This window comes from Lutjanus erythropterus, chromosome 1 (genome assembly GCF_056507025.1).
Source record: "Lutjanus erythropterus isolate fLutEry1 chromosome 1, fLutEry1.hap2, whole genome shotgun sequence".
NCBI lineage: Eukaryota > Metazoa > Chordata > Actinopteri > Lutjaniformes > Lutjanidae > Lutjanus > Lutjanus erythropterus.
In genome coordinates this window covers 20625209-20639607 of record NC_139317.1, presented here as the reverse complement: position 1 = coordinate 20639607, position 14399 = coordinate 20625209, and the positions used below count along the sequence as shown (strand labels likewise).

The 14399-nt window shown below is 37.4% G+C and overlaps 1 protein-coding gene across 2 annotated transcripts in view; it reads left to right on the top strand.

Moving 5' to 3' along the window:
• Positions 1–4495: 4495 nt before the first annotated feature.
• The window catches only part of apba2b (amyloid beta (A4) precursor protein-binding, family A, member 2b), an 89931-nt gene continuing 80027 nt past the window's right edge, over positions 4496–14399 (top strand). For both annotated transcript variants that reach the window (XM_084716355.1, XM_084716340.1), the window contains exon 1: positions 4496–4647. The gene's annotated coding sequence lies outside the window, so the exon portion shown is untranslated. The remainder of the gene's footprint in view (positions 4648–14399) is intronic.

Sequence of the window (14399 nt, the reverse complement as noted above, 5' to 3'; positions counted from 1 at the left end):
TTTCACTCCACTACATTTCAAAGACAAATATTCTACTTTTGACTCCACTACATTTCTGGGAAGGTTGTCGTTACTCGTTACTTTTAGGCTAAGCACAGCTTTGAAGTCAGCTGTTGCTGTTTTTTCTCCTGTAAAATGCAAGTGTCCACATGCTCTGTTCCTCACAGATGGAAACCAATCACAGTGCCTGCTCTCAACTGAGATTGATGTAAAAGTAGAAATATGTAATCCAGGCGCGCTCTGTGACAAGCGCAAGCAAGCTCTCCTTCTTTCATTCAAACAAAACTCGGTAATGGTAACAGCAGGAGAAAGACTAAATTAAATCTCAAGATGTTATTATATTTAGAAAAATAGAAATAATTCCAGGTAGGCTTTTAATGTTGGATTCTTTTTATCAGGGTGAAAAATACAGCATAATTCATGTATATACTGCCCCTGAAGACAGAAAGAAATCTCAGTTATTTAACAGACTTGGAGAACTCCTTACAGTCAGCTTCAATCTAATTATATGTGGTGAGTTTAATACAGTTATGTCACAAAATGACAATAGCTGTGCTTTTTGTTTTTGATTGCATTTCTATGCTGAAGTTTTTATAGGTGTTTCTACAGTTTTTGTGTAGCAGAGTGGTTCTACAAGCGAGTCAGTGCATCATTAGGTGGTTTGAGAGAGCTACAAGGTTCTGTAAATGCATCATGAAAACAATACAGCAATGTGTTGATATTAGAAAATGTATTTTGTAATTTGTATTTTTGAATACTTAACTATTTTTAAAAGCAAGTACTCTAGTACTTTAACTCAAAGAAACAACAACTTTCACTTGCAGTTGAGTAATATTTGACCAGGAGTATCTATACTTTGACTCGAGTGGGTTGAGTACTTTGTCCACCACTGGTTGAATGTAAAGAAAGAAAGGCCAGAACCACCACAGTCCACATTAAGTGTTTTTGGACCAAACAGTTCTTAGAACTATGGAAAAATTCCTGCGGTCCAAAAACACCTATTAAGTGCTCTGGAAGTAGTTTAGTTAGTCAATTTTCACCCCCTGGCTAATCATTGTTACTAAATTAATGTTAACAAGCAAACAAACAAATATTTGGAACATGATATTGATTTTTTTTTCTGTTTTATAGACATACATAATGGCTTCAGTATGTTGTCAGATGGTGGACTGGTAAATTGCCTACATCATAATTTTAACCTTTCTTTCTTTCTAAAAAGCTAAAATATTCAAATTAATAATCTTCTTACATTATATTTGGTTTGACTGCCAGATCGTAACATTTTTTTGTGTGAAGTGCAAACCCAACTCTCTGTTGATGAAATAATGTTGCCTTTCAAAGGGATTAAGTGTGCTTGACTGTGGTATTTGTGGCTTTAATGTCAGATCTCAGCCCTCCCCATCTGTGATTGTGTGCACTTACTGCTTTTTTCAGCTGTAATGTTGATACGTGGCCACTAAGTGGCAGTGCTGGCTTCCACCTGATATCAGGCTAAAGGCTTTAGAAGGAATCTTCCTTGTGACTTACATTACATTGTAAGTTAGATACGTTTATATGGCAACAGAAACGAAATTCTCACCTAGCATGGATATATGTCAAACCCCAAGGCTGATACGCTGTGATTGACACAGTTTATGCATGTGATTACAATTAACTTCCTTCAGAATAATTAGTTTTTATTTTCTTTGACATGTTGTATCATATTGCACTTTGATCAGTACATTTTCAGATTCCTCAAAGACTCTTAAATGCCCTGCACCCATACAGCTGTTTGTTAACTCTGGTCGATTGGATTTCTGCTCACTGTGGACTTATGCTGGGAATTACTTGAAGTCACCAACCATATATATCATTGAACTCATTTTACAAGTTTGACTTCTTTTTTTTTTTTTTTCAGACCAAGATGAAAGTTGAAAATCTAACAATCAAATCTAGGCATGTCTCTCACACAGCAGCTCAATATCTTGCTTTATATTTTATATCCTAACATGTTTATGGTTTTTATTTATTGTTAATTTTAAATGATTAATTTAACTACTTAAAATTTGATTTAAACATGCTTAATTAAATTATTTAATACTTTCCTATTTGTATGTCATTTACATCTGTAGCTATTCTTGTTGTAACTAACATTAGTCACAATTATCAAGGATGGCATGATCTGAATATAACATAATGGTAGTCTGTATATAGTCAATATATATCAATAAGTTTTGCAATTTCTCATTTTTGTACCTTGCTGGAGTCAAAGACTGAAAAAAGTGAGGAATTTAGTCGCTCTTGCAATAAAGTTACACGGAGAAAAGCAGGTGGCCAACACAAAACTGAATATTCCCATCATTTGTGACACTTACCTGGACTGGAGGAAAGTCAGGTCCTCCTCTGCCTTCTTCTCTTCTGATAAAATAAGAAACTGTTTGTGTTTTAAATAATGCACAATAATGCAGATATTGGTTATATTACCAAATATGATTTAGTTTTGTCTGTAAATAACCAAGCTGTTAATAGACAATTGTTACAAGCTAGGCTGAGATATAGTTAGACAGACTGATGCTGTTATACTGTTCTCCTGCAGCCTCCCACTCCCTGGCTATCCATCAGCAGTAACTGTCACAGCATTGTTTAGCTGTTTGCTCCACTGACAGTGAATACTCATGTATCTTACATGACTCAAATCTCAATGTGAAAACTTTCATTATTAATGCTGTTGTTTCTAGTTTCTAATTCAGCATAATTTAGGCTCACACATTCTTACTGCTCTCCTCTTTCTGGGATCCCTTTTCTTCCTATGAAGGATGGGGGACCAGAGATCATGATGAATTGGTATTTTTTATATGTTTAACAACCTCCTACAAAGCAGCTTTTCCTATCTCTTGTTATGTGAAGCCACAGTCATGCCCCCAGAAGGGAGCGTGTTGTAGGACACTGGCGTTTGATGCCATTTTGCCAGTCTCGTGTACACGACAGCAAGGGTGCGGGCATCAGAAACTCATACTCGATGCATCCTTGTATCCTATCCTTCTATCCTCCAATGTTTTTTTTCACAGCAGCCATACTGGCATGAAATTGGGCAAACCCAGGTGTTATCAATGATACTAATTAAGGCTCTGTTAAATTTCGTGTTGTAAGCCAACAGGCACAATAGCAGCTCCCTGACTCTTAATTAGTATCATTGGTAACACCTGTGTGTCATGCCAAATGCGAAAAAGGTCTAAATAACATGTATTGAGGAATATATTGCTTTAGTAACTATGTTTCCCATCACCACTGATTGGACCTTCACATTAAAGGTGGTGAATTTTTCCTTTAATATTTTTCTTCTACCACAGAAAATTAATTTGTAGATGAGTCACCTCCAGCTGCCATCTTTGTTTGTGTAAAGTGGTAAGCCACTTGGAAGATATTTTCTCATTGATATGACAGCCTAAAGTCTTTGGGCAATCTAGAAATGTCTTCAACAAAGCGGCGAGTGTTGTAAAATGACTTATAGGATTTTTTAAAGTCTTGTCTTCTAGATATATCTTGTGCATGGGCTCTGTTAGCTAAACCAATTTTATATAGTCATATAGTGCCAATATCATCTATAGTAGCAGTACTTTAAAACATTTTTAATAAAAAATAACTAAGGTTTGACATACTGTTTTAGAGTACAAAATAGCATGTTAGTAGGCCTATAGAATTTCAGAGGCAGACTCAACTTTCTTGGTCAATATTGTTATATCGATTGACTATTTCCCATCAATACCAACTGGAGAGCCATATAAAAAGTGTTGAATTATCCCTTCAACATTACTCTTGCACCACAGAAGATTAGTTTGTAGACCTAACACATATGCACCCGCCATCTTTATTTGTTGTAAGTAGCATGCTAGGTTATAAAAAAAAAAAAAAAAAACAGCTTTGGAAATACAATATATTATTTCTCATTCATATGATAGCTACAGTCTTTGAGGAATATAGACATGTCTTTAACAAAGCCGTGAGTGCTGTTAAGTGATTGTTCGAGTTTTCGAAGTTCGTGCTGGTAGATTATGTTTGGTAGCTATGCTTGTTAGCTAGCGTTAATTACCGTTAGCGAAGGTCTATGCAGAATGAAACATTTAGTACAATTGAAACCAAATTAGCGCCGCAAATATTGATGTATGTTAATTTATAGTCACAGTTTAGTTCAGCAAAAGTACAATATTAACGTTCGCTACGTTATTTATTTATTTTAAATACATTTTTTTTTATTTACAAAGCCAGCAGAGTGTCTCTTATTGTAACTATGGTAATTGCTCGGAAACCATGTAGTGTTTGGTTGTTACTTTGGATATTTGATTCTAGTAGCTATATTTTCATACGGTGTAATGAATGTTGTAACGGCGGTAACAGATTACTCTTTGTCTAGGTAACGGTTGGGCTCGCGCTGCTCGGGTGGGGTAGCTGGCTCGGTCTCGGTGTGGTGCATTCACGGACCAGACAACTGCAGTGGGCTCGTCTTATGTTATGCTCGTTCCGGGGCGCCGCTGTCAGGCAGGCAAGCAGGCGCTGTGCTCCGTACGCTTTCTGTCGCTGAGGCACACACTGAGTGATGCTCGACCAGCCACCCCCATCCCTCACAAATCTCAAGTGGAGGTGACTTGATCAGCATATGACATTCTTCAGGTAAGACATAGCTTTATTAAAATGTCATAAGGAGACAGTTAATCACGGGTAAACATCGATGAACCCCGCTGTGTCAGCGGGGCTGTAGTAGTCCTTAGTAGTCATCCGGAGGAGCGGTGGACGGATGCTGATCTCTGCCTGTGGATCAGTCCACAGCAGCATCAGTGTTAACAACGGGGCTCTGATCTTTGACCGAAAACGTTTCTTGCTTTAAAAGTCTAAACGATAATTTGGACTATAAATAATCCTGGACAACTCGGCTAAAAAATTGAAGCTTAAATGTGTTCACACCTAATGCTAAAATTTCCGGTGATTCATCTATGCGCAGGCTAGTCTACGCCTAAAATAATCGATTGTAGTTATATTGCCATAGGCCTGTAGAGTCTCATGAGATGCGGAAGGTCATTAATTTTTAGATGTCCTTAATGGTCCAATTCCTTTCCTGCATCGTTTTAGTAAACGGCACCTCGGGCATGTGCAGGCTGCTCTGAGTTCTCTTTGTGGAAATGGCTCATTCAACGATGATATCTACTCATTTTCTTCAATATATATTACCCCATACTTGTCTAACATTTGAATGACATATTCAGTTGAATGGTGCCAGGAACAAGATTGAAGTTGAAAACAGTGAAAGGTGCTCTAGCCTCCTGCTGAAAATACTGGTCTCAAGTTGACCTAAAGGTTGTGCGAGGCTTGTAGGTATATTTGGTAAAAGACTTGTGTATCCTTTAGTGCCTGCTGTGTACCACTCTGTGCCAGTCCCGGTCACAGGGGAGGGAAGCTGCTGACAGCCAGGCGTTGTGTCTGGCTGTCCATTGTTCACAGGGTAGCAGGAGACAGGCTCAAAGGGTCTGCTTTGCATCATTCAGTGCTATGTCCTTAGCATCTGCCCTCGGCCAGTCATGCAGAATGCATTTCATCATCCATCGTCCACTTTTATGATACCTTTAGGCTGTCTGATGTTTACAGTTCAAGTCTTATTTTCTTTCCAAACAACAACAGAGTCCCTGGAGTTTATTCCAGCCCACAGTGCAGTACCTGTGCATTACATGTTTAGTAGGGGTGTTATGATACATCAAACCAGTGTTTATGTATATACATATTATAATATTATCAATGCAAAGTGAAAATATCTATATCATCATCTTAAAGATACACCTTTATTTTGAAATTCACGTGAAATGTCTGTCATAAATATCTGGTAAAAGTTCAGTCATAAAATTGTTTAATTATAATTTAGATGCTTTATGTGAGTTTACATAAATGTAACTGAGTGTGTTTAATGAATATGTGATGTCATTGGATAATGATCACGGTCCCCTGAATGGAATGGAATCAAAATCGTTTGATGGCAGACTTTGTGATATCGGAAAATATTGTATCGTTGTCTAAAGAACCAATATAATATTGTATTGTGATGAAACTTGTGATTTACACTACAAATGATGAGCTGCATTAGGTTAATAAAATTGGTGTAAAATGATATATTAAGATTTAAATCTGGAAGACTTCCATTCAATATTTGGCTACATTTCTAATGATTCAACATGATATGATCAGGTTACCTGAGAAATCTATGATCAGTGGCTCTTTGTAACAGACCAGAAAAATACAAATAAAACAAGAAGAAATCTGTTCCACTAAAATGAAAGTAAATATTTGGATAGTAGTAGGGCTGCACAGTTAATCGAAATATTGAGATTGCAGTGTGGCCAAGAGCAATATATAAATCTCAGAAGCTGCAACTTTATGATGAAGGAAAAATGTACTGTAGTGCTGCAGAGATGCCCTAACCTATTGAAATCTTATTCTTCAGATCCAAAAAAATGTTTGTTTGGTACGGACCACAGCAAATGTCACATCATCATGAAAATGAAAACTGTAATGCACAAATGATCATGAATCATGAATCATATCACAATATCTGTCAAAAATAATCACAGTATTTTTTTTTTTGCCACATTGTGCAGTTAATTTTGCCTATGTTTGAAATGATTCAACTAAGAATTAAACCATTGCTAGTTTTTCAATAAACCATATAAAAAGTCCAGATTACTTGCATTAACATTTCAAATTTTAATTATCATAAGAAATATGTTTGATTACGCAAAGGATGCCATTTCATGTCATAGAGAGTTTTTCAGCATAGAACTTGTTGAAATAATTTCACTGTATGAGTACTTTTTGAACATTTCAAGCACATTTTAATTATAGCAAAGCCGCCATAATACTGGTAACTGTGATAATTTTGGTCACTATAATCGTGACATTTTCATACCATTCAGCCTTAGATTTACATGATACGATCAGGTCACCTCAGTAATCTATGATCATTGGCTCAATATGACAGAAAATAAAATATAGCCTATAATTCTGTTTCACTAAACTGAAATCAAAAGTAAGTGTCTGGAGAGCAGATTGCTGAGATTAAAAATACATTTAATTTCAACCTTTTCCTTGAACTGCTTTAAAAAAACTTTCATAATCACAAACCATGTAGCCAAAAACAAAAGATACTATCTTAGCCTTTATGATCTGCTACTGTGAATTTGAATTACTAGTGTGTCCGTGGAGATGTGTTGTGTGACAACAAAAGGAAAGCCGATGAAATATGGGAAAATCAGTAAAACTAATGCAAACAAAGAGGATAACAGTGCGACAGAATAATGATGGAAGATGGGGCTTGTACAGTGGGGAGTAGAAAGCAGACAGAAAGAGAGGGAGAACAATGGCTGTGTCACAACTGAGGATGACCACTGCTATAGAGGATGAGGGCAGATAGAGGAGAGTAATGCATGGCTATTAGTGAAAGTGAAGGGCCCCTGGAGAGCCATGATAGAAACCTATAAGGCCTTGGAGGACGCACCCAGCATGTTGACTCGCTGCTGTGTAGAAAGTGGGGATGCCAAGTTTTCATTTCCTCCTCCTATGTCCTCACTTCCTCTGCACTGTCCTCCTGTGCATGTCTCTTTGACTCCCCTCCGTTGTCTCACCATCTCTGTATAGCCTGGGATAGTTTTCTGGTTAGCACCTGCACTGAAGGACAAACACCCTCCCTGTAGCCTGCTGGGATTTTATTCATGCTGCAGCAGGAGGATACTAAATTGGACTCTGGGGGAGGAAACAGAACAGGGCAACAGCCTCCATCCCTGCTGCACAAATTATGAAAGATAAATTATATATAATAATAACTATTGAGAAACCTATGATTAAATCATTAGCATGTCAAGACAATTGATCTCAATGTACTTGTTACTTGGTTGAGCTAAACAAAAATATTCTTTCAGCAGAAATGAGTTTGCTTTAGCATCGTGGATTGGAGTGCCACAGGGAAATCAGTTATCCATTATGTAATAATATCATGTAAATATCTTCTTAAAAGCTTTGCTCTGTAAGCTATGGATTTCACATACCAAACATTAACATTTTCTATTCTGTTCATAACATTGGTGTGGGTGGATGTATATAATAACATACTATTATGTCCTTTGGCAAAAACATAAGATTCCAAGATAATTAAACCCATAGATAGGGCTGCAGGGTGGGTGTTGATTTTCATGTTGCATAAAATTGCTAGAAAGGCAAAAAAGGCAATTGAAACAATGATTTATGAGGAGGCTTTTGTAAGATAAGTGGTGCTGCAGTGTCGTTACAGACAACTGTATCACTGTAGAAAAGCTTTGTGTGAGCAATTAGAGCGAGGAAATTTCTGTTCAACACAGGATTTAGCATGTAGAGGACCAGCTGTGAGCCACACTGTTGTGGTGTGTTAACAGGAAAATGCATGCTAAAGAATTACAGATGAGGAGCTTTACCTGTGAAGTTGTGAGTTGCTTTCATTTAAAATAGAAGAGCTGACCACTGCTCTTTATTCTCGCATCATATTGCCTTAAATCTTGGTGACATTTTTATGTAAACAAACAAGCACTGTATGTAAACACAATTGGCAATATTGAGGTCTGCAGAAATGATTGAGGTCATGTCTTGTACGATAAGTTGATAATATCATTATTGTGACAGGCCTGAAACAACTGATTGTTTGATCAATATTTTGGACTTACTTAGTATCTACAAACATGGTCTGTCTTTGTAAGGTGGAAATCAGAGCACTGAGACTTAAAGAGATAGTTTGTTTTGGGTTTGTCTAAGGTACTTATTCATAGTCAGCAAAGAACCAGCAAAGAAGTTAAGCAATGAACTGCTGTCCACAGGGTGAGCAGGAAAGCAATCCTTAGCCATTAAAAAAAAAGGCTTGTGGAAAAGAAAAATCTATTTCAATAAGAATATTTTCACCACTTTCACCACTTGACCTAGCTGTCAGACAGCCTTTTCTAACAGAAAACTGCTGTTGTGTAAGCCAAAATTGCTCTCTGTTGGTCAACCATTGGCAAAATCAGTAATTTTACCTCACAGGAGTTGTCAGTCAACTACTGATTGGTTAGTTTATCTGTGTTGTTGTGTGACTTATTTGAAGCAGAATTATCTTCTTGAATCACTGATTGATGCTACATTACCTGCTTGTACACTCCCCATATTTGAGAGTTTGCGTCCAAATTGTTTATATGTGGATGTAGGCTGGGTTGCTATGAATCACCAGTAAGATCACTGTGCCTGCTGTCATATTGTCCAACGAGTTGTTCTATTATTCACCGTCTGTGGAGGATTTATCTCTGGATGACATCATCACCACAAGTCTCAAGTCTCTCTGCTGTTCAGCTTCATAAGCCAACACTGAGCTGTACAGTGCTGTAGAAATTAGATACGTAACATATGAATCACATATGTGAATTTTCTTGTATTGATTTTGCCTGAGTGGTAATGAGTTTTATACCGGATTCTTTTCAAACATCAGCCTTGAGATTGTTGAGACTTGATTCAGACTGTTGATCACCCTGTCTTTGTTGACTCAAGCCTGGATTTAGGTGTAGGTTTTTAAAAAAATCTCAATGTTTTATACTATTAAAATATCAGAGAATTGAGCAGCCTTGGCAGAGGTATATGCTCTGAGTGCTCTGTGCTTTCATTTTGCAGTCAGCCATATCAAGCTTAATTTAAAATAAAATGTAGGCAAAAACTTTGTTACAGCCAGCCAGAGTGGTCAATAGCGAGAAAGAATTTCGAGCTGACAGAAGCATTTCACCTCTACATGTACTCCCTACTGGTTGTGTTTCATAAGGTAATTTGAAATAGCACTGTAACCTAATATATCCACAGAGCCCATGCACTTCAGTTCATCGTCTTCCACTACACAGCTTTGCTGGCTGTTCTGTTTGCACAGAAAGGACTTTAATCTTCTGGTTTTCAGCTTGCCAGCAGCTGTTTTGTTTTTCCTTTTTCCTCTGGGTTTATAGACTAATCACCATTCACTGTTCCTCACAAGAAGACATGGTTTTCTGCGTCACATGTGGGCTCGATTACAGCATCAAACTTAGTCAGAGTTGCAAGGATAACTGACTCACCACTGCATATCAGATGATGATGATGCTCATAGGAAATATCCACATTACATATTCAGTTTGACATTCATCTGCAAAGTTGACCTTTTTTATTCAAATTTGTACCCAAGGATCATAGTGCAATATATGAATGTGATACTGGAGTAATACTACTACTACTACTGCTACTACTACTACTAATGATAATACTACTACTACTACTACTACTACTACTACTACTAATAATAATAATAATAATAATAATAATAGCTTCATTTGAAATCAGCATCATTTTATATTATTATATTGTTACATAGACTAATGTGCGTTGTGTATTGACAGACAGCAAAAAAGCTGTCACGCCTATTTCAAATGCCATTTACAGGTGATAGGATAGGAGTGTAGACAAAATGAGAATAGTGAATGAGAGCCAAGACATTAAAGATTTGAACAGAACGAGTTTGTAGTGTTGAGATTTTATTTAAATATATATGCATTTATCAACAAATCATGATGTAGGCTTATTTGTATGTAGGTTATTAAACTGACACGTCCCAATTAAGCCCATGCCAGACTTTTTGCATATCCTGACAAATTAAAAAATGAATGCATTAGAAATTGGTGTAAATTAATAACTGGCACCTCAGGCTAGAGATAAGACTTTCATTTTAACAAAAATGTTCTCACTTAGTATTGTAGTAGTATGTATCGGAGATGTCCAAAAAGCAGATTTGATGGGAAGCTTAACATATGTATTGACTGTTAAAGTTGTGTCTCTAAAGCAATGTGTGATCAAGGATATAATTTGCCTTATCATAACCATACAAAAAGCCAGGCTATGTAACATTTACCATCAGTTGTCTCTGAAGAAAGCATGGCTATCCTGAAGGACTTGGGTCAGCCCTTGTTGTCCAGCTCTTGACATTGTTCTAGTATCACACACATGAATATGACAGCCATATCAGTGTTGCTCAAGTTGTTTTGACAGCACTGTCTCATTCGATTTCAGTTTTTCCTTGAAAGTGTGATCTGTGTTTCTGCCTCTGCCATGCTTTTTTTTTTGAACCCTCACTAGACTTCTTTGATTCAGAGACAAAGCTATCTCCATTAGCTTTCATCCGCTGGATACCATCGATCTGAAGTGGCTTGATCAGTCTTACAGAGGCCAAGCAACGTTATTTTTGCTGAAGTCTTGACTTTTGGCTCAGGGCTATAACATGTTATTTTTGCTCTTTGCTAACAGAAGAAAGAAAGAAAGAAAACATGTAGAAATCCAGGTCACATTCTGTGTCAAGCATTGTTAAGGGGCACTGTTTGCACATTTCTTGTTTCATTGTTTGTGACAGTTCTTAAAATGTGAGCCATTCTTTGACCTGTTTGATTGTTTTTTTTCTCTGAGGGGACAAGACCCTAGGGAGCTCTGCGATGGTTCAGCCAGAGTATAGATAGTGTATAAAGTCATTTTTAACGTAGTTTCTACTCAAAGACCAAGGGAAAAGGGGACAAAAAACACTTCTTTGCAAGTGATAAAGCAGCAACTTAACTTTTACAGCACGCATCCACTGTCTTCACTATGATATGTTGTTTTTTCTGTCAGTAATTCCTTCATATCGCTAATAATGGCTCTTCAGATGTTTTGCTCCTATGGTCCTGCTGTAAAATCCATTATGGTTGAGAAGTCACTCTCCAGAATGCATCAAACACTTGACTTTGCTCCCCTGACATGCTGCAACACTTCAGTGACCTGCACCTTCAAGTAATCAATATCGAGGCAGTGACTAGTTGAGGCATGAAGAGGGTTTGTTAGAAATGTCGCAGGCCTGCAGGATGTGTCGTTTACACTTTCCTCAGTGTTCAAAGTGACACTGTATCAAGTGTGAAGGCCAAGGTCACATTGTTTCCAGCCTCTAGGTCCTCAAAACACCTAGGTTGTGTACTAAATCTCTTTTGACTGTCCCCCACTTGATAAACATGATATTATCTTCACTGCTGCTTTAAATAGCCCATTGCTTCCACACATGCAGTTACATAATCAAAACTCCACCAGTCTTTATAGGTGTTCTTCCTCTTTTTGACTGCTCGGGGTGACAGGAGTGGGATGCAAAAATATCTCAAACTTGGTTTTTGTTCATCTTTTTTGTGGATTTTCCTATCTTATCAGACAGAATTACATTTAAAGCAATGCTTTAAGAAAGACAGCTGCTTTGAAATCATAACCTTTAAACATGCCTTTGCAAGCTCGGTCTATTGATGTACCAAATATTAGGAAACCCAGTCAAACATCGAAAAAAGCTCTTTTGCTTTTGACTAACTACACAGTTTTTGGTAATCTGCGCTTTTCCTTTACATTTTGTAACTCATCCTGATTAACAGATAATATCCAGATGTCATATTTGGTAGATTTGAAAACACTGCTTCATTTGATATATATCTTGGCCTAAAACTCATCCTGAAGCAAGCAGCATCCTATCCTGTTTTAGAAGGAGAAAACTCAGCAGATAGATCTCCACTGATAATAAATGGTGTAATTTTATGGTGGTCTCCATCTGAAGCTAATTAATTAATTAAGTTGAAACAACAAAAACAAAACAAAACAACCCCCCCACAACACTACTGTTTTAGAACCTTTACTTTTTGCCATTGCTTTTTTTCCTCTCCAGTATTCTCTGTAAATGAGCAACCACTTTAAAACACTGTTTTAAAATGTGTCGATGTAGCCTAACTCTTGATCTTTTGCTGCCCTTTTCTGTGTATGACTTTTCATTAATTAATCTGCATATATTGTGTGACCCACCTAAGATATACAGTAACTTAAAAGATAGAACAAGTAGGATTTGTCAGTATCTGTTTGTAAATGCACCAGAGAAATAGATGATTTTTGAGTTTCAGTCACAGGATGCCAAACACTTAGATTTTGGGTAGGTAAAGCATCTGGAGCACAGCAAAATAATGAGAAAAGAAGAAGGCTGCAGGCGCTGGTAAACATTTCTGGTAGGTTGTGGGTGATGATTGAGAGGGATTATCTTTGTATGAGTATGCATTGTTTTTGGGGAAAATCTTGCATAGTTCGCCTTTAACAGCTTTTCTCAAAGATTTGATCTGCTGTGACAGACAGGGACATACACAATCTGTAAAGTAAGATAAATGCAACCAACACACATCTTCAAGCTGTTAAACTCCACTTTGTAACTCACTTTTTACCTCTGCTGCAAATCAACGACATATTTCTCTTTTTTGTGTGACAGTGTGGAAAGATGGAATGGTACTTAATGGTACAAGGGCGTGCTCCTTCATGCTATCCTCTACTTAAATGTATGAATATTGAGTCTGTGAGTTATATAGTTTAAACACCCGTTCATTTTTTCCAAGTGCTGTAGTGTCCCCTTGAATCAATGAGGTGATGCGTACACATCATTTCACCTCTCTTTATGGTATTAGCATGTAAATGAGTCCAAATCAGTTTCACACTCTGTGACTAAATCAGGTCACATTGGGAGGAAAGCAAAATGGCTAAGAAAGGAAGAAAGAGAGAGAGAAAGAAAGAAGGAAAGAAGCCCTTCTCCCACAGTGCTTGGTGAAAGAGAAACCCATTCATAGCTGCATTAATCATGGGTGGCACTAAAGAATCGCTCTGAGGCGACACCCAGAGAGAGCTGGAGAGAGAGAAGCATTGAAACAGCCTTATTCGCTAACTGGATCTGTCTGAAAGGCATCAGTTTGCTGCTTTGCCTTCACAGTTGTGTCCTCTGTCATCTTGCTCAGTAAAATTCAAACATCTGATGAATGTAACTTGGATGCAGTTTTCATTATATTTTTGTTAACCCTTCTCTGTTCTGTAGTAGGGATGTTCCTGACGACTAATTTCCGTGTTGCTTAAGCGCAAAGTTTAATTTGGACTAGCTGACTGGTCTAACAGTAAGAAAGCACTCAGAAAGCAGTCAGAATTGAGCACAATTTATTAACTGATTATGCTAAAAAACTGGCTGAAAAATACTGTGTGTATAAAAAGCCATTTGAAGTCATTAATAACAGTCTGCTATCACTAAATGAGACTGAAATGCATGTCACACAAACATTGCACATTAAAATACAAAACATGACAACAACTCACTAAATGCTTCACCTTGTCAGACTGAAGATGTTCACAGACTCAGCAGGTTAACAACCATGGAGCTGACTTTAGTTGCCAGCCTGCTATACAGTGTGGCTAACGCTAGCAGTGCTAGCAGCAGCAGCTGCTGCTCTGCTTGCAGGTTAATGTCTGTGTCTGTGTTTAATGTGGTCATATGTTGCTCCAGTGAAGTGATTACATACCAG